Source organism: Balaenoptera acutorostrata, chromosome 17, assembly GCF_949987535.1.
Source record: "Balaenoptera acutorostrata chromosome 17, mBalAcu1.1, whole genome shotgun sequence".
Lineage (NCBI taxonomy): Eukaryota > Metazoa > Chordata > Mammalia > Artiodactyla > Balaenopteridae > Balaenoptera > Balaenoptera acutorostrata.
In genome coordinates this window covers 41,835,951-41,856,174 of record NC_080080.1, presented here as the reverse complement: position 1 = coordinate 41,856,174, position 20,224 = coordinate 41,835,951, and the positions used below count along the sequence as shown (strand labels likewise).

Sequence of the window (20,224 nt, the reverse complement as noted above, 5' to 3'; positions counted from 1 at the left end):
CCACCAGGGAAGTCCCTGTGTACAGGTTTTTGGGTGGACATATGTGTTCATTTTTCTTGGATTTATATCTAAGAGTAGAATTTCTGGGTCATGTGATAACTGTAGTAACTGAGGAACTGCCAGACTGGTTTTCAATCCTTCCAACAATGTATGAAGTTTCCAATTTCTCCACATCCTCACCAACACTTGCTATTATCTTTCTTCTTCATTATTGGCATTGTAGTAAGGTGTGAAGTGGTATATCATTGTAGTTTTAATCTACATTTCCATTATGTCTAATGATTTTGAACATCTTTTTGTGTGTTAAGTGGCCATTTGTATATCTTCTTTGGAGTAATGTTCATTTATAAATTGCCCATTTCTAAACTGGGTTGTCTTTTTATTATTGAATTGTAAAGGTCTTTATAATTCTAGATTATAAATCCCTTACCAGATATGTAATTTGGAAATACAGTTGTCCCTTGGTATGCATGAGGGTTTGGTGCCAGGATCCCGCCCCGCCATGCCCCGTGTATACCAGAATCTGTGGATACTCAAGGCCCATAGAGGGTCTCCGTATCTTCAGATTCGGCATCTGTGGATTCAACCAACTGCAGAACATAAACATAGTATTATATTTATTGAAAAAAATCTGCACATAAGTGGACCTGTATAGTTCAAATCCATGTTTTCAAGGGTCAACCGTACAGTTGTCCCTTGGCATACGCTGGGGAATTGGTTCCAGGAACCCTGCAGATACCCAAATCCCTTGTATAAAATGGCATAAAACAGTCAGTTTTCTGTATCTGGGGGTCTGGCATCTGCATATTAAACCAATCAATCTAAATCATGGCATGGTTGAATCCTGGGATGAGGAACCTGTGGATATGGAGGGACAATTGTATTTCCTTCTAGTCAGTGGGTTCACTTCACTTCCTGGGTAGTGCCCTTTGAAGCACAAATGCTTTTCATTTTGATTGCATTGTTATTCACATTAGGTGTTATTGATAACAGCGTTTTTACTTTGATGTGTTTGAAGTAGATCTCCTTGTATGCATCCTACTTGGAGTTTGTTCAGCTTCTTGGTTATATACATTAAGAGTTTTTTAAAAATCAGTGCTTCCCTGGTGGCACAGTGGTTAAGAATCCACCTGCCAACGCAGGGGACACGGGTTCAAGCCCTGGTCTGGGAAGATCCCACATGCCGTGGAGCAACTAAGCCCATGCACCACAACTACTGAGCCTGCGCTCTAGAGCCCATGAGCCACAGCTACTGAGCCCGCGTGCCACAACTACTGAAGCCTGTGCACCTAGAGCCCGTGCTCCGCAACGAGAAGCCACCGCAATGAGAAGCTTATGCACTGCAACGAAGAGTAGCCCCAGCTCGCCACAACTAGAGAAAGCCCACGCACAGCAACGAAGACCCAACGCAGCCAAAAATAAATAAAATAAATTTTTTAAAAATGTGTTAAAAAAAGAGTTTTTAAAAAATCAAAGTTGGAACTTCTTATGTTCCCATTACACATATGTTGGTGTGCTTAATGGTGACCCACATTTTTCTGAGGCTCTGTTCAATTTTCTTCAATCTTTTTTCTCTTTGTTCTTGGGATTGCATAATCTCTTATCAAGTTTGCTAATTCTTCTGTCAGTTAAAATCTACTGTTGAGCCCCTCTGCTGTGTTTTTCATTTCAGTTACTGTATTTTTCAACTTCAGAATTTCCATTTGGTTCTTTTAAAAAATAATTTCTTTCTCTTTGATATTCTTTGTTTATAGCAACTCTGGATATTGACATCCCCCTGTCCCCTGGAGCTTGTTAATTATAGATGGCTTATTTCCTTAGTGTTGGATGGACTGTTTTAGTGATGTCTATTTCCTCCACATTGTGGAGCCTCTGTTATTGGTCCTCAGATGTCACTGCCTTGATCATGTACACATACACTCTAGCATGACAGTGATTTTAGTAGGGCTCCTTACCATCTTTCCTTGACCCTATCCAGCTGTTAAGCTCCACTAGTCATCAGCTGATTGCTCTATTTAGTTTTCAACAATCCCCTGGGGCGTAAATTGCACCACAATCTGATCCAATTAAATCCTGGCTCCTTTGAAGTGTAGTATTAGGAAACAATGTTTTTGGTTTGTTCTAAAGCTAGGAGGGCTCTTAGCTGTCTGTTTCCCTGGTTCTGTCTGGTAAGCTAGGTGGCCTATGGTTTAGCTGGTATCTCTTAAAAAGCTACCAGCTTCCTCTTAGTTGCTTTCCATCAAAATATCCATTGTTTGGAATCCGCTTAGACTTGATCTTTCCTACACTCTGTTTCAAATAAAGTCAGTTCCTTTGGGGATAGCTTTGGAGCTCTGCTTTACATCCTGGTTCTGTCCCTAGGCAAAATCACTGAGCCACAGCTGTGGAGCTGGGAGTGGAGACAGAGTTATGTGTCTGAGTGACACTCTTACTTTAGGAGCAGGCTTCTGGGTGGGGATGGTCTGGTCTTCTTGACATGCCTCTCCCAATTTGGAAACTCTGTCTTACAAATTAGCTGGGGGGAGAGTGATCAGGGGCCCACTATTCTCAGTGTGTCATGCCTGAGGTAGAGGCTCTATTCTAAAAGTGGGGACTAAGTGAAAGAAGGTAGCCCCTCATTTCTTGGCTTCACTTGCTTGGAATTTAGCCTCTACAACACGTGGCTGGGGGAGATGAGAAATTCTGGTAGCCTACTCCTCTCAGGAAGATACTGTAGCCCTTGGCTGGGTACTGAGGGGCTGTACACACCTGGAGTGGAGTTTCCATCATGCTGAGCTGGAGGGAAAAGGGAGGATTCCAATACCACATGGGGGTCAAATGCTACAGGCACTGGCTGTTCTTACAGAGTTTTAGCAGATTTTTTGGAATAAATATTTCTTCATTTGCTATATGTCCTTAGATCAATTTCCAGAGATTTTTTAAGTGGTTGTTTTTTTAAAAAATCATTGTCGGAGGGCTTTCCTGGTGGCGCAGTGGTTGAGAATCTGCCTGACAATGCAGGGGACACGGGTTTGAGCCCTGGTCTGGGAAGATCCCACATGCCGCGGAGCAACTAGGCCCGTGAGCCACAATTGCTGAGCCTGCGCGTCTGGAGCCTGTGCTCCGCAACAAGAGAGGCGGCGATATTGAGAGGCCCGCGCACCGCGATGAAGAGTGGCCCCCACTCGCCGCGACTAGAGAAAGCCCTCGCACAGAAACGAAGACCCAACACAGCCATAAATAAATAAATAAATAAATAATTAATTAATTAAAAAAAAATCATTGTCACCAGTTAGGTTTTTTCAAGGGGGCTCCTCACACTGCCATTCCAACTGTGGGAGTGTATATGTAAACTTTAAGGCAATTAAGGACTGGAGAAAAATTTAGCAGGTCATTTACAGTACCTACTAATCAACTTTCTCTCTTGATAGTATATTGTTAAAGAAATAGAATTAATGGAATTATTGCTTAGCTGAAAACTTGGGACTAGAGCTATTGAATGAGGGAATGGCTGTTTGTCAGTCTGATAAATGTCCTATAGAAATGAAAAAATAGGCCCAAGTAATTGATGCAAATATTCAGTTATAATACTATTTAGTGGATTTCATAACCACAGTGACAAAGTACAATGAAATGAGGATAATGTTTACCCTGTAGGGTAAGTGGTGAGAAATAAAAATCAGATTTTAAGTAAAGCATTTTAAGTTCTTGCTACATAGCTAGTGTTTTGTAAATGTAACCTATTATTTTCTCACATTAAGTTTTTGTCCAGTTCCTAATACAAAGCAATGTAAGCACTTTCACAGCTCCTATACAGTATTGTCTTTTAAAAAGCATTGTGTTGCATTAGAAATTAATTATTCAGGGCTTCCCTGGTGGCGCAGTGGTTGAGAATCTGCCTGACAATGCAGGGGACACGGGTTCGAGCCCTGGCCTGGGAAGATCCCACATGCCGCAGAGCGGCTGGGCCCGTGAGCCACAACTGCTGAGCCTGCGCGTCTGGAGCCTGTGCTCCGCAACGAGAGAGGCCCGCGCATCGCGATGAAGAGTGGCCCCCGCTTGCCACAACTGGAGAAAGCCCTCGCACAGAAACGAAGACCCAACACAGCCAAAATCAATCAATCAATCAATCAATCAAACATACGCATCTGATTCAAGATCCTCATTAAAAAAAAAAAAAAAAAAAGAAATTAATTATTCAAGGGTTAGCCCTAAGGGGGAGATAAAAACAGCCCTAAGGATGAGCTTATTAAATAAAATATAAGTATATTGGACCAAGTAACTAGCAATATATATTTACATGATTCTAAGGACTTATAATTTTTATAAGCAAAAAAAGTGATACACACATACACACATATATAATTTTTTTTAATATTTGAGATCCTTTTTTACTCCCTACTCAGTGAGCATTAATATAAACAAATCTCAGCCATTCTATTATTACCTTATATGATTGGATTTGAATTTTGAGTCATCTTTAATGGTGAAATGCAAAGAATTTTCATGGTCATACTTTATTTATAGGACCAGCTCTGAAATTAATCCTGCTTTAGTCACATGAAACATGTATGTATGACCAGAGTTAGGGTCTGGTTTCTTTTCATCACTACCTGCTTTCCTGGAGCAGAGAACCAGCTGGAAACTCCTGTTTTATAGTTGCTAACTTAATCCAGATGGAAGCAGAGAAACAAAGTGATGTCATGTCATTTTGTTCCAATCACAACTGGGGAATCCTCTAGTTAAACGCTTCCACTTGCAAAGAGCAGAAGTTAACGTACCTTAATAAAAGTTAAGGAGGGAGGAGTTTCATTGTGGAAATAAATATCAGGAGCCAAGACCTCTTAAGTAACCAGTGTCTCTCATTTGCTGCATGGTCCCTCACCAGACATCTGCATCTCACTGCATCTCCTCTGTTCTCTTAACAGTTAGTTACCTATGCTTACTCATTTCCTGCTTTTTTATTCCTTTGGCTTGGCCTATTCCTAAACCTGGGTCATGGCATCATTTCAGCTTCAACTCCAATTTTTTAATTGCCTTGATCTATTATACTCATTTCAAGTTTCTGAGAGAGGGAATCTGGCCCAGCTTGAATTTTTGGACTAGGCCACTGGCCATATTTAGTAACAATAAACACTTATTGAGCATTTACTTTGTACTAGTCACTATACTATATGCTTTGACATAATTCTTTCATTTAATTCTTTGACAACTCTATAGAATAATTAGTATTATTATGTCCATTTTACAGATAATGTTCATACAGCAAGTAAATGTTGTAACTGGGATTTAAAGCTAGATTTACTCTCTTGGCTGGCTTCTGGCACTTATCTCAGATTTATGGAAATGGGAGATCTAGGAGATGGGGACCTCTTTGGCAGAAAGAACTGAGCAGCAACCTCCGCCAAAGAGGTTGAGACAGGCTGGGACCTGGTACCCTTTGCTGCACTGCTGCAATGCCTGTACCTGGACAAACGTCTCCTCCAGCTACAACATATTGATACAAAGAAACTATAAGGGACTAAAAATAACTATGTGCGTGCACAATTGGGACGAATTATGGACAAAAAATACAAAAAGACCAAAAAAACCCCCCGAAACCCCAAAACTAACTGCCACCTATGAAGACCCGGAGCAAAAGCAGGGTACTACTGCACATGCCCCCCGCACACACCACCACCAAAGGGGTGGGCAAAACACTTGAGTCATCGCTCTGGCCCGACCCCTGGACACACCCCTACCATCATCCCATATAAGGAACCAGCTCACCGCCCTCAGGGAGTGAGCAAAGGAACCTTACTTGTTATTGCTCCTCCCTGATGCAGCAAGGGCCCCAATAAAGCCTTGCCTGAATTTCTTGACTGGCCTCTGGTCAATTTCTATTGACTGGGGAAGGCCAAGAACCCTGTTCAATATCAGTTCCAGATTATTCTCAGGTGCGTAAGCTTTATTCAAGGAAACAGAAGCCAAGAGACCATGTGATAGAGGCTAACGTGAGGTCTCAGTGTACCACTTCTAGAGCCGTCTGAGTGCAGCTGCACAGTGCGCAAAGGGCCCTCTGCCTGGAATCTAGGCAACTGCAGCAAGGATGGGCACCCCAGGAAGCGCCCCTGGTGGGTGGTCTGTGTTGAGACCAAGTCTCTCGAGTTCGCTAACGCTGAGAGGCATCCTGAAATCGACGAGTATTTAGAGAATACTGCTTGGCACTAATTAATGGAAACCGAGTTGACAAAGTGAAGGGAAGCCTAACCCTCCCGCAGCAAACAACTGCAAAGGCTCGGTGGCCAATTGCCCAGGAAGCGAATGGAGAGGGGGCGGGGCCCGTCGCCAATCGAGGGGAGCGGATTGGCTGCTGAGTATGGGGGAGCGGGTCACGTCCTAGTGTCTGGGAGCTCCGGCATCCCCGTCGCAGACCGCCGTTTTCCTGCCTGCAGACCCCAGCGTCTGGGTCTCGGGTTTCCGGGGCGGGCGTTGCTTCCTCCTTTCCTCCTGGGCTTCAGAGAGCCCCGCGCTCCCGCAGACGGCTTCACAGGGTCGCGGGCCCCGCCCCTCCTTGTCGCCTCCGCGGGACCCCTGGAGGGCGTCACACCTCGTGCTGGTGGCCTCGGGAGCACAGCCTGGCGACCAGCTGTTCGCGGTGCCCCAGGCCCGCGCTTGTCCGGGGCGCGGCCGGCTTGAACTGCTCGGAGGCGGCCAGCGGCTGCCCGGCGGGGGCGTGCCCAGGTGCGCGTCGAGGTGCAGCTGCCCAGTAGCCACTGTAATCCCGCCGGCGGGCGGAGCAGCGGGTGCGCCGCTCCCGCGTGGATACCGGCGGGCGCCGGGCGGCGAGGCGCCGTCCGAGCTCCGCGGCCCCCGGGTCCATTCCCCAGGCTGCGCCTGCATCGCCGCCGCCGGGGGAGCGGAGGTGGCCGACTGCCGCGCGACGTCGGGGCACCGGGGAAGCGGAGAGGGAGAGACTGGGACCTCGGGGTCCGCGGCCAGTCGGGGGCCCGAGAGTTCTGGAGTCCTGTGGGTGATGCGCCCTTTCTTCGGTCCTCCCAGAGGCACTAATGTTCGCAAGCGTTGTTTTTGATTTTATGGGGCGGATGCAAGTAGCCAGCAGTTTGGGGCACAGCTGCAAACACAAATGGAGTGAAGCGCCGCCGGAACGGTGGGGGACTCTGGCTCTCGGGTGCGCTCAGTTATTGCTACCCTCTCCCGGACGCTCCTGGTAGAGTTGACCTTCTCTGAGACTAATTCCACTACAGCTAGCTACTGCCACCTATGGTGGGGGCGGGGTGGTCGGGAAGTGATGAGACTTTGATGCCCTTATTGTTCCTGAAGTTTTCGAAGTGTGGTCATGGGAAAGATTTGGCGCCTACTTGGGAGCTGGGAACGACCTGGTGAAGAGTTAGTTCAAGGCACCTTGATGGGAAGAAGGAGCAAACCCAGTCAAAGCCAAGTGCAGCAGTCGAGTGTGGATGGAGGGCGCCCCTGCTCCTGGAAGGCCTGGGCCGCTCTCTCCCTGCGGCCCAGGCAGTGGGTGTCTCTGGTGATAAGGGTGTCCTTTTACCTCCAGAGGCAGGGAGGAAACCTTTCACATGGGAGACTCAGTTCCTGCTCTCAGGAGGACAGGGAGGAGGGTCAGTGTCCCTCTTGTATCAGCTATTTCTTAAGTAACTTTAATTCAAAATAATTAATATGCCACTTAGGCATATTTGGGGGCAGCCTGCCCTGAGCCCCAATACCCCTTGAGATGATCAGTTTATTATGAAAGGATATAACTGAGGAACAGCCAGATGGAAGAGATGCACAGGTCAAGGCGCAATGAAACAGTGCAGAGCTTCCGTGTCCTCACTGAGCTCGCAGCTCTCCCTGAATCTCCACTTGGTCACCAGCCTTGAAGCTCTCAAGAAGGAATGACTTATATATATATATATATATATATATATTTCCCCTGCTTATTCCAAAAGGTTCTTAAATAGTTTACATAAATATAGTAGCACAAGATAAACAAATTGAAAATAATTGGGGGAGGAGTTCAGAATAGGGAAATAAGGACGAGTTAGGTTATGTAAGTGGTTGGTTTGGCTCGTAGAATGGAAAAGGGAGGAGTAGTGAGGAGAGGTGAGAGAGCGTGTATGACACCAAAAGGGGTCACTTAACACACACACACACATGAATGAATGCAGTTTTTTTTTGTAATGCTGAAAATATGTAGAAGGCCTATAGTTAACAATAATGGACTAACGTTCCATTTCCTGTTTTGATATTGTACTACAGCTATATGAGATGTCACCATTGGGAGAAGCTGGGTGAAGGATATAGGGGAATCTTTGTGTTATTTTTGCAACTTCCTGTAAGTTATTTCAACATAAAAAGTTTTATTTAGAAAAACTATAGGGCTTATGGAATAAGTAGGGTTGGGACACTATCCTGAAAAACGTCATCAGTGACACTTCTTTAAAGAAAGAGATAAGACCAGTAACACAGCTTTACACATGTTAAGTGACTGCAAAATTTATAAGTACTACAATAAATATGACTACCTTGAAATAAAAATTGGTATAATTTTACTTACCTCCAGCTCTAGCAGTTGGTACTGTTAGCTTAAGTGTAATATGCACTGTTCAATGATCGTGTTTGCCATTCAAAGATGGCTGTTTTATTCCAGAACTCCTCTTTTCCCTACCCCCTCTGCTCTTACTGCACCCCCCCCTCCCTGGCCCCCGCTTCTGTTTTCTCAGCTTCTGTTTTTCCATTAACTCTTTTGAGAACTCACATGGTGCCTATTGACTAATGCCCTTTGGACCTGAGACCATTATTCAAGATGTGCCCCGAGTCCCTGTCTGGGTGTGTGAAGAGAATTGTGCCTACAGCTGTTACTTTACTCCCCAGGCATACAGTTAGTAAGCTGCCAGTTGGTGTAAACCAAAAAGTGAAGAGATCAGCAAGTCGCATTTCATTGAAGCAGTTGTACTTGTTTGTATAACTGTTGCTATTTCAACTGTTATTTTAAACATTCGAAACTTGCCTGACTTTAACAGAATTACACTCAGCCTGTCATTTTGGCTGTACTTGAGAGCTATTGTGGCATAGTGTGACACCGTGAGCCAAGTATCAGTTTTCAAGTGTAGCTTTCTTGATAGTTTGGTTCTTTAGGAAGCTTAATTTCAACGCTTTCGTATCAGATCTTTTTCCTACTGATAAAAGGAGGTGGATAGGGGATGCAACTCAACATGTTTGGGGGGAGTCACACGACTAGGAAGAAGAGAGAATAAAATATAAGTATTGTGGCAAAAAAAAAAAAAAAAAGCTTAATTTCTCAGTTGCCCATTTGGGGAAGGCACAGGGTAGGGTTGTGTTTCTTTCTGGAGAGGGGGCATGCTAGTCTGACTTTCTTTTTTTTTTTTTGGCCATGCCCCGTGGCTTGTGGGATCTTAGTTCCCCACCAGGGATTGAACGCGGGCGCTTGGCAGTGAAAGCGCCAAGTCCTAACCACTGGACCGCCCCTAGACTGACTTTCACTGTTTGGTTTTTTTCAGATTTTTAGTTTCCAAATGCTAAATATGCATGAGATTTATAGCTGCACGTCTAACCTTAATGCACGGCCCTTCCTCTCCACATGGACTGTGGCCTGAAGAAATGGTTTTGTGGTTTAGGGAGCTCTGCGTCCAGTGCTGTCAGCCCCCGAATTTGAGGTCACAGCTGGGATTATCCGCTGTGTTGAAGGGAGGAAGTCAAATGATGTACCCTTCGCTCTGGCCTTTGGGGTCAGATTGTGGGTTTAGGTGTTCCTTTAAAAATCTCAGGAAAGGGCTTTTTAAAATTTTGGCAAAAATAGTCAGGCTGCTTCTAAATCTGTGTGCATTTACAGTGAAAGAAAAATTGTGTTAGGTGTTGGTGGTTTCTAGTTGCCTTCCACATGCAGTAATAACAACAACATTAACATACACAAGATTTATCAAGTTCTGTGCAGCCTGAACGGTCTGTTTTATGCTCTTACTCTCCTTGAACCCTCCCAACAGTCCTATGAGGCAGATGGTTTTAGGAGAGGGGAAATGGTTTCCCAGGCTCACAGACGCCTCCCTCTCCAGCACAAACACTTTTATTTCGACGTTTTCTCTTTCTCTTTAGCTTCTCTTGTAATAAAATGGTTTCCAAGGAGTTTAACTTGTCAAACCTTGATTAATAAAAAAAAAAAAAAGAAAAAAACCCTTTTTTTGAAGGGAGCAACAACCAATATTTTTATTAGAATATTAAAGGTGGTTGTTTAAGTGTGCAATTAGAGGTTCTCACTTCCTGGTATTCTCATGCTTCTATTTGGGTAAGTTTTAGGAAAAACTTTGTGGGGGAAAGACTGATTCTTGGGAAGTTTGTTTTTCACCCCGTATTTTCCCCTTTATAGTCTCCCATTCAAGCACGTGGTGGGGTGCGGGATGCATTCTTTGGTGGGGAAGGAAGGGCACTGGCAGATTCTTCCAGTCGGGGAGACCCCGGCTTGTGCCAGGTGTGGAGGAGGGCAGAGCCCCTCAGGGCCTGGCTGAGTGCAGCACTGGTGGGGACACCATGCCTGGCATGGAAGCCACAGACCCAAGAGCTCATGTGGGCTGGATTGAGAGAAACTTTGGCATCATGTTAAGACCCAAAGCTTGATACTCCCCTAGGAAGGTGAGTGAGACCCCCAGGAATGACCTGGGTTACATTTTCTGCCAGCCTGGCGGGATGGAGTCTGGAGTCAGCTGTAACACTGAGTGAGATTCATACCAGTTATGTGGGTAGACTTTTGTATAATAGGTGGATGATATCAAACTTCTTTTAGAAGTCCTACTCTACTCGCTGTGAAATAGCCAAAGCTGAACCATCCAGCCTGAAGCAAAAGGAGAAGTGTTTGTTCTTGAAAGGAAGGTTGGGTTCAATTCATTAGATTACAGGCACACCTCGAAGGTATTCAGTTCCAGACCACCACAGTAAAATGAGTCACATGAGTTTTTTGGTTTCCTAGTGCAAATAAAATTATGTTTATGTGGTACTGTAGTCTATTAAGTTCATATGCAATAGCATGTCTTAAAAAATCAATATACATACCTTAATTTAAAAATACTTTAATGCTAAAACATGTTAACCATCATCTGAGCCTTCAGAGGGTTGTAATCTTTTTGCAGGTGGAGGGTCTTGCCTGGATGTTGACGGCAGCTGACTGGTCAGGGTGGTGGTTGCTGAAGGCTGGGTTGGCTGTGGCGATTTCTTAAAATAAGACAGTAATGAAGTGTGCTGCATCGATTGACTGTTCCTTTCACAAATGATTTCTCTGTGGCGTGCAATGCTGTTTGATAGTATTTTACCAACGGCAGAACTGCTTTCAAAATTGGAGTCAGTCCTTTCAAACCCTGGTGCTGCTTTATCAACTAAGTTTATGTAATATCCTGAATCCTTTGTTATTTCAGCTATCTTCTAGCATCTTCACCAAGAGTAGATTCCATCTCAAGAAACCACTTTCTTTGCTAATCCATAAGAAGGAACTCCTCATCCGTGAAAGTTTTATCATGAGATTGCAGCAATTCAGTTGCATCTTCAGACTCCACTTCTTTTTTTAAAAAAATATTTATTTAATTTATTTATTTAATTTCTTGGCTGTGTCAGGTCTTAGCTGCAGCACGTGGGCTCTTCGTAGCGGTGCGCGGGCTTCTCTCTAGTTGTGGTGCATGGGCTCTAGAGCGTGTGGGCTCTGTAGTTGTGGCATGAGGGCTCTCTAGTTGTGGCTCGTGTGCTCAGTTGTTATGGCACACAGGCTTAGTTGCCCCGAGTCATGTGGGATCTTAGTTCCCTGACCAGGGATGGAACTGGTGTCCTCTGCATTGCAAGACGGATTCTTAACCACTGGACCACCAGGAAAGTCCCCCCCAGACTCCACTTCTAATACTAGTTCTGCTGTTTCCACCACATCTGCAGTTAAGTCTTCAACCCCTCAAAGTCATCCATGAGGGTTGGAAGCAACTTCTTCCAAACTCCTGTTAATGTTGATATTTTGACCTCTTTCCATGAATCATGAATGTTCTTAATGACATCTAGAATGGTGAATCCTTTCCAAAAGATTTTCAATTTACTTTTCCCATATCAATCAGAGGAATCACTATCTATGGCAGCTATAGCCTTACAAAATGTGTTTCTTAAATAATAAGACTGGAAAGTAAAAATGACTCCTCGATCAAATGATCCTTGATGGGCTACAGAATGGATGTTGTGTTTGCAGGCATGAAAACAACCTGAATCTCACTGTACATCTCCATCAGACCTCTTGGGTGACCAGGTGCATTAATGAGCAGTAATATTTGGAAGAGAATCTTTTTTCATAAGCTGTAATTCTCAACAGTGGGCTTAAAATATTCAGTAAATCTTGTTGTAAACAGGTGTGCTGTCATCCAGGCTTTGTTAGTCCATTTATAGAGCACAGGCAGAGTAGATTTAGCGTAATTATTAAGGGCCCTAGGACTTCCCAGTGGTAAATGAGCATTGGCTTGAACTTCAAGTCACCAGCTGTATTTGCCCCTAATAAGAGAGTCAGCCTGTCATTTGAAGTTTTAAGCAAGGCATTGACTTCTCCTGTCTAGCTATGCAAGTCCTAGATGGCATCTTCTTCCAATAGAAGGCTGTTTCATCTACATTGAAAATCTGTTGTTTAGTGTAGCCGCCTTCATGAATTATCTTGGTTAGATCTTCTAGATAACTTGCTGCAGCTTCTACATCAGCACTTGCTGCTTCACCTTGCACTTTTATGTTTTGGAGCTGGCATCTTTCCTTGAACCTCATGAACCAACCAGCTTCAGACTTTTCTTCTGCACCTTCTTCACGTCTCTCGACCTTCATAGAATTGAAGAGAGTTGGGGCCTTGCTCTGAATTAGGTTTTGGCTTAAGGAAATGTTGTGGCTGGTTTGATCTTTTATTCACACCGGTAAAACTTTCTCCATGTCAGCAATAAGGCTGTTTACTTTCTTATCATTCGAGTGTTCACTGAAGTATCACTTTTAATTTCCTTCAAGAACTTTTCCTTTACATTCACCACTTGGCTAACTGGTGCAAGAAGCCTAGTTTTTTTTTCATTAAGTTCACTGTCTTATTATGGCCACGCTTCGTGGTACCCCAAAACAACAACAATAGTAACGTCAAAGGTAACTGATCCCCAATAACAAATATAATAATGGAAAAGTTTGAAATATTGTGAGAATTACCAAAATGTGAGAGACACTAAGTGAGCAAATGCTGTGGAAAATGGTGCCAATAGACTTGCTCAACGCGTGGTTGCATCAAACTAATTTGTATAAAGGAAGCGTTATTTGTGAAGCACAATGAAGTGAAGCTCAGTAAAAGAAGGCATGTTTGTATTCTCCAAGGATGTTCAAAACCTGGTACAGTGAGCCATGCGAAGAGCATTGAGGGAGTTGTGCGGGGGGTGCGGCAGGGGATGGGAGGAAGGAGGTAGGACTTCATTCTTCTGGGGGCTTATTTGTGCCAGACACTTATCCTCCCATCCACATTGTGAGGTAGGTAGTGATACTTGTACTTTACAGACGAGGAAACAGGAGACTCAGGAGAGCACTTGCCTGTGTCTGAAGAACTGGCATGAGGGTAGTGGAATTTGCCACACAGGCCCGTGCTTTCTGCCCTCTCTCAATTTCCCGGCAACTCTTGGGTTGCACATTTACCTATCAAAACAGTCAACGATTTTGAAGCGCCTCAGGTAAAGGTCCTGGCCAGTCTCTCCTGCTCTCCATTACCTCCTCTCTGAGGCCTGCCTTCACCCTCAGAGAGGAGTCCATTCTTTGCAGGTTATAGGTTGAGTTATGTCCCCCAGAAGACATGTTGAAGTCCTCACCTGTGAATGTGACCTTATTTGGACATAGTCTTTGCCGATATAATCAGTTTAAGATGAAGACATTAGCGTGGGCCCTCATCCAATGTGATAGGTGTGCTTGTAAGAGGAGAATGCCATGGGAAGACACAGGCACACGGGGAGAAGTCATGTAGAGACAGAGATTGGAGTGACGCGTCTACAGGCCCAGGAAACCCAAGGAAGCTAGGTGAGGCATGGGACAGACACTCCCTCTGAGCCCTCAGGAAGAATCAGCCCTGCCCACACTTTGATTCTGAACGTCTAGCCTCTAGAAATCTGAGAGAATAAATTTCTGTTGCTTTAGTCATCCAGTGTTTGGTACTTTGTTACAGCAGCCCTGGGAAACGAATACACTGCACTGCATAACAGTTTATAACATGAGGCCCTTCACAGGTTTTTTTGTAACTGGTGGCTCACCCATCTCTCTCCTGGCTCACCTGTGAGCTGGGTTGGTCTTCTCTCAGCCCTGTAATCATAGACTTTGAGCCTCCTTTCACATGTGGCCCTAGTTTTGTGTGTCTTAAAAGGCCAAAAGCTAAGGCTTCTCTCAAGGCTAATGCTTCCCGAGGGCTCTGGGGGGATGAGACCAAGGAGCAGGAGGTGTAGTGAGTGAGTCCAGCAGTGGGTGCCAACAGCCCTTCTATGGCTTCTTTGGCCCTGAGGTGGGCAGGGCGTGGCCGTGGCCAATGCTGGGTTGGTGGGCATCATGCGGGTGCCTGAAGGGCCACTGTTGCCAGCTGCATTTGAGGTGCCTGTGGAATGCACCTTGGATACGTGTACACATTTAAACTCTTCCAGATGAACAGTACCATGAAATGGTGTGGGTCCTGCCCTCTTCAAGCTCTTGACCCAACCTGTGGGTTTCAGTGTTGGACACCATGTTTTTAAACTTTCTATGTGACTTGAAAAGACATTTTGGGAGCTAAGAACTGGTTTGTAAAAGAACTATCACTGTTCAAGTGAAACAAAAGATCTCCTTTTCCATTAAAAATAATGTCTCATTTAAAAAGGGAAGCAACACAGTTTAAAGAGGCACAGCAAGCATCAGAACCAGACACAGCAGGGTTGTTAGAATTATCCAACTAGGCATTTAGGATATGGTTAACATGCCAAGGGCTCCAATGTACAAAGTAGACAGCATGCAAGAATAGATGGGAAATATAGGCAGGAAGATGAAAATCCTAAAAAAGAATCAAAGAGAAATGCTAGAGATAAAAAAAATAGTGGAACAGAAATGAACAACGTCTTTGACGGACTTATTAGTAGACTGGACATGGCTAAGGAAAGAATCTCTGGGCTTGAGAATATATCAATAGAAACCCCAAAATATACAAAGAACTCTTAAAACTCAACAATAAGAAAACAACCAGATGGGCCAAAGACCTTAACAGATACCTCACCAAGAAAGTATACAGATGGCAAATAATGCTCCATGTCATATGTCATCAGGGAAATGCAAATGAAAATAACAACGAGATACCACTACACACCTATCAGAATGACCAAAATGTGGAACACTGACAACACGAAATGTTGGTGAGGATGTGGAGCAATAGGAACTCTCATTCATCGGTGGTGGGAATGCAAAGGAGGACAGCCACTTTGGAAGACAGTTTGGTAGTTTCTCATAAAACAAAATCTACTTTTACCATGCAACCCAGCAATTGTGACCCTTGGCATTTACCCAAAGGGTTGAAAACGTACATCTACACAAAAACCTGCACATGGATGTTTATAGCAGCTTGATTCATAGTTGCCAAAACTTGGAAGCAACCAAGCTGTCCTTCAGTAAGTGAGTGGGTAAATAAACTGTGGTGCACCCACATGATGGAATATTATTCAGTGTTATAAAGAAATGAGCTGTCAAGCTATAAAGAGACATGGAGGAATCTTAAGTGCATATTACTAAGTGCAACAAGCCCATTTGAAAAGGCTACATACTGTATGATTCCAACTATATGACATCCTGGAAAAAGTAAAACTATGGAGACAGTAAAAAGACCAGTGGTTGCCAGGAGTCGAAGGGAAGGATGAATGGGCAGAGCACAGAGGATTTGGAGGCAGTGAAACTCCTCTATATTATGCTGTAATGATGGATACATGTCATTATATGTTTGTCTAAACACCTAGAATGTACAACACAAAGATTGAACCCTAATGTAAACTATGGACTTTAGGTCATAATGATGTGTCACAGCAGGTTCATCAGTTGTAACAAATGTACCACTCTGGTGGGGGATGCTAATAATAGGGGAGGCTACATATTTTGGGGCAGGGAGTATACGAGAAATCGTTACCTTCTTCTCCATTTTGCTGCAATCCTAAAAACTGTTCTAAAATTTTTCTCTCTAAAAGAATACTGATGGCTCCATTCAACAGGCTGGGATTTTGACTAAGTTGGTCTGAGTATTAGGATTGTTTAACTCTCCCTAGGTGATTCTAATGTGCATCAAAGTTTGAGACCCATGGCTATAATGCATGCATCAGAATCACCTAGTGAGTTTGTGATTGCACAGCTCTTTGGGCTCCATGCTCAGACTTCCTGATTCAGTAGGTCTGTGGTGGGGTCTGAAAATTTGCATTTCTAGCAAGTAATCTGATGATGGTAATGATGCTGGTCCAGGAAGAACACTTTGAGAACCACTGTATGAGAGTGATGTCAGTTAACATTTTCTTTTCTACCCACTTGCTCCTCCCTCCCATACCAACCCCTGACAACTAGTAGATGACTCTCTTAGTTTAGTTATATCTACCCAGGCAGAGTACATTCAGTTTAGGAAAGCTATGTCATGAATAGGGTTCTGTTACAAAGCAGGGAGAAAAATTAGAGAAAGATATTGAGAAATTCTTTTTCTCATTTATTTCTCATCACTTGAGTGGAAGCGATGGGTAACACTGGGACAAGTGAGAGGGTGAGGCTGAAGGAGATCTCTCTTCCTTTAAGTTGGTCAGTCTGGGAGCCAACTCCATCACCCACTGCTTTACTAAACATTTCTCTTAAATTGCATTCTTCAAGGAACAGAGACTGATTTCTGCCCTACTTAACACATTCCATAATTTCAACATTCCATGGCTGTAAGAGTGGGAGATACTGCAGTGGTGGGTGCTCCCCAACACTGTGTGACACGGCTGGGATTCCATGGTGCTCCATTTCAGTATCCTCTGAAACATTTCAGTGGTGCTGAGAGAGACTCATTTCTTTACATCTAAAATCACTTTTTTGCTAGAGAATGAAGTTGTGGAGTTAAGGTGTGTTTTATTAGTTTGCTCATTTGTTTCTCATCAGGTCTTCAAAATGCTAGGGGGTCAAAACTCAAAGACCAGTGTTACGTTTTAGGCCAACAGGAAGTGTAAAGCCAGTTTTCTGGTTGAATACAATAATGCTGAGCACCATTCTGTGTGTAGTTTTAATTTAACACAAATTTATTTCATTGAGTTTTCATTTTCTTCTCCTGGAAAACTAGAAATCAAATGAACATGACAGTATTTATTATCAATGTTTATGTAATGAATTACCCCAAAATTAGTGACTTACAAAAATTAACATTATCTCATAGTTTCTGTGGATTGGGAATTTGATAGTGGCTTGGCTGGGTGTTTCTGGGTCAGGGTGTCTCATGAAGTTTCCATCAGGATGTTGGCAGGGACTATAGTCATCTAAGGCATGACTGGGGCTGGAGAATCTTCTTCCCAAATGGCTCGCACACATGGCTATTGGCAGGAGGCCTCAGTTCCTCACCATGTGAGACTTTTCCAAAGACTTCTTGAGTGTCCTCCACTAGTACCTGCCCAGCTCTGAATCTGGGGGTGAAGTCTGAGTCCCTGGTTCTCCAGAGGAGAGTTGGGGTGCAATGGTGAAAGAAAGTTCAGTGTATTCTGGACATGAAAAACAGCAAATGCTTATGCCAGTCTTTATCTTTGCGCTGCAGGCTGCTTATTTAGCATAGCAGATAACATGTAGTAGACATCCAGGAAAACTTTCTTGAACTAAATATAAGTCCTGCTTTTAGGGAGACAAAATTTGGTGATGACAAGTAAACATACATTTTAAGTACAGTGTGGTAAATGTTCTGATGGGGGCCGTGGAAGCACAGGATGGGGCACTGACAGGCCAGTGGTGGGGAGAGGACCAGAAGAGGCCATGTCTGAGCAGAGTCTCTAAGTCAGCCTTGCGTTAGGCTACATGAGCTCCAGCAGAGAGACTGTGAGGAGAAGAGTATGTGGCACCATTGGGAAGCTGTAGCTCAGTCTGTGTGACTGAATCAAGGTGTAAGGAGTTGAGACCATGGCAAGACCAGAGATCAAAGAGATGGACGAGGTCTGGCAGGCCTTGCATGCCCTGCTGGGGACTTTGGGTTTTATCCTTAGGGAGATTCAAAATGATCTGATTAATCTCAGAGAAAGATCCTATGGCAGCAGAATGCTGGCTGGATTTAAGGAGAGCAGGGGATGTGTGTAAATGATGGCAGAGGAACCAGTGAGCTGGTCACTGGAGCAATTAGGTCACATATGATAAGGGCTTTAACTGAGGCAGAGATAGCAGCAAAGAGGATGGAGACAAGGGACGAGAGTAGAGAAAGAGTAGAGAAGAAACTCTTTCCAGTTTGATGTGGCAGGTACTGCTAATTGTCTCCCAACACCCATTCCCCCCTTCTTCCTTTAGAGTAGGATACTACTATACCTCCAAGTACTTTAGCTGGGCACACGGTTACCCAGAACCATGACTACATTTCCCAGCCTCCCTTGCAGCTAGGCACAGCAGCCATGTGACTAAGTGCTGGCCAATGGGATGTGAGCAGAAGTGGTGTGTGCAACTTCTTAGTGTGTCCTTAAATGAAGTGGAGTGTCCTCGGCTATGTGCCATCCCCCACCCCTTTCTACCAGCTAGAATATGAACAGGATGGTTGGAGGTGGAGCAGCCATCCCGCACCATGAGGTGAATACCTCACTTTGAGGACAGCAGAGCTACAAAGACAAAAGGAGCCTGGGCTTCTGACATATTACCTCTGGGTCTCTTTCCTACAAGAGCTAAATGAACTTTGTCTTTTTATTTTTTTTTTAAACCTCTTATTTTAATTTTTAATTTTTTAATTTTTATTTTTTGGCCATGCCTCATGGCTTGTGGGATCCTAGTTCCCCAACCAGAGATCGAACCAGGGCACCAGCAGTGAAAGTGCTGAGCCCTAACCACTAGACCACCAGCGAATTCCCTGAACTTCTGTCTTGATTGATTCTTGTTGTTTTGGATTTTCTGTCACTCACAGCTGAACTTACTCCTAATGAATAAACTTGGGAAGGACTCATGTCATTTATTCATTCTGACTTCCTGTCTTTAGACAAAACTTCAAACCATTCTAAATAGAGACAAACTTGCTGTTTTAAAATATTTGAAAGGGGTTTTCTTATGAAACCTTTTTTGCTTTTCATTGTTGATTTTTAACAAGTGGTTGATGTAAAATGCTTAATATAGTGCCCAGCACATGTCCAGTGTAGCTAATGTGAAAGAAATCGCTATCTGGAAGAGATATCTGCACCCCTACGTTCATTGCAGCCTTATTCACAAAAGCCAAGACATGTAAACAACCTAAGTGTACATCATGTGGTATATATATATACAATAGAATACTATTCAACCATAAAAAGAAGGAAATCCTGCCATTTTTGACAACATGGATCAACCTTGAGGGCATGAGGCTGAATGAAATAAGACAGGCAGAGAAAGACAAATACTGCATGATCTCACTTATATGTGGAATCTAAAAAAGTCACTCATAGAAACAGAGTAGAATTGTGATTGCCGGGGGTAAGGGCTGAAAGAAATGAGGAAATGTTGGTCAAAGGTTACAAACTTTCAGTCAGAAGATGAATGAGTTCTGAGGATCTAACGTACAGCATGGTGACTGGAGCTAACAATGCTGAATTATATACGTCCTTGAAATTTGCTAAGAGAGTAAGTCTTAAAACCCCACACACAGAAAAGGTAACTATGTGAGTTAATGGATGTGTTAACTAACTTTATTGTGGTAATCATTTCACAAATATGTGTATCAAATCATCATATACACTTTAAATTTATACAATTTTATTTGTCAATTATATCTCAAAGCTGGAGGAAAAAAATCAGCATTTTGTAACTGAGGAGAACCCACAGAAAATAAACATATATGGATTTTGCATTCCTGAGATTCTTCTATTGCACTGTCTCTAAATATTAATTAAATGTTTTTGTCTTTAAAAAAACTCTGTGAAAACTGCTGAAGAATAGGAAAGTTATAATTAACAGCTATGATTCCACAACTAAACTCATCCTTGTTAAGTCTGTGGAGATAGTTTATCCCGGGATCCGACTTCCTCTTGAGGGGGCAAAGTATGAT

At 43.7% G+C, this 20,224-nt stretch overlaps 1 pseudogene; it reads right to left on the bottom strand.

Annotated features, from left to right (window-relative positions):
* Window positions 1–6,357: 6,357 nt before the first annotated feature.
* On the bottom strand, window positions 6,358–18,572 carry LOC130705515 (tigger transposable element-derived protein 1-like; annotated as a pseudogene).
* Between the last annotated feature and the right edge of the window lie 1,652 nt (window positions 18,573–20,224).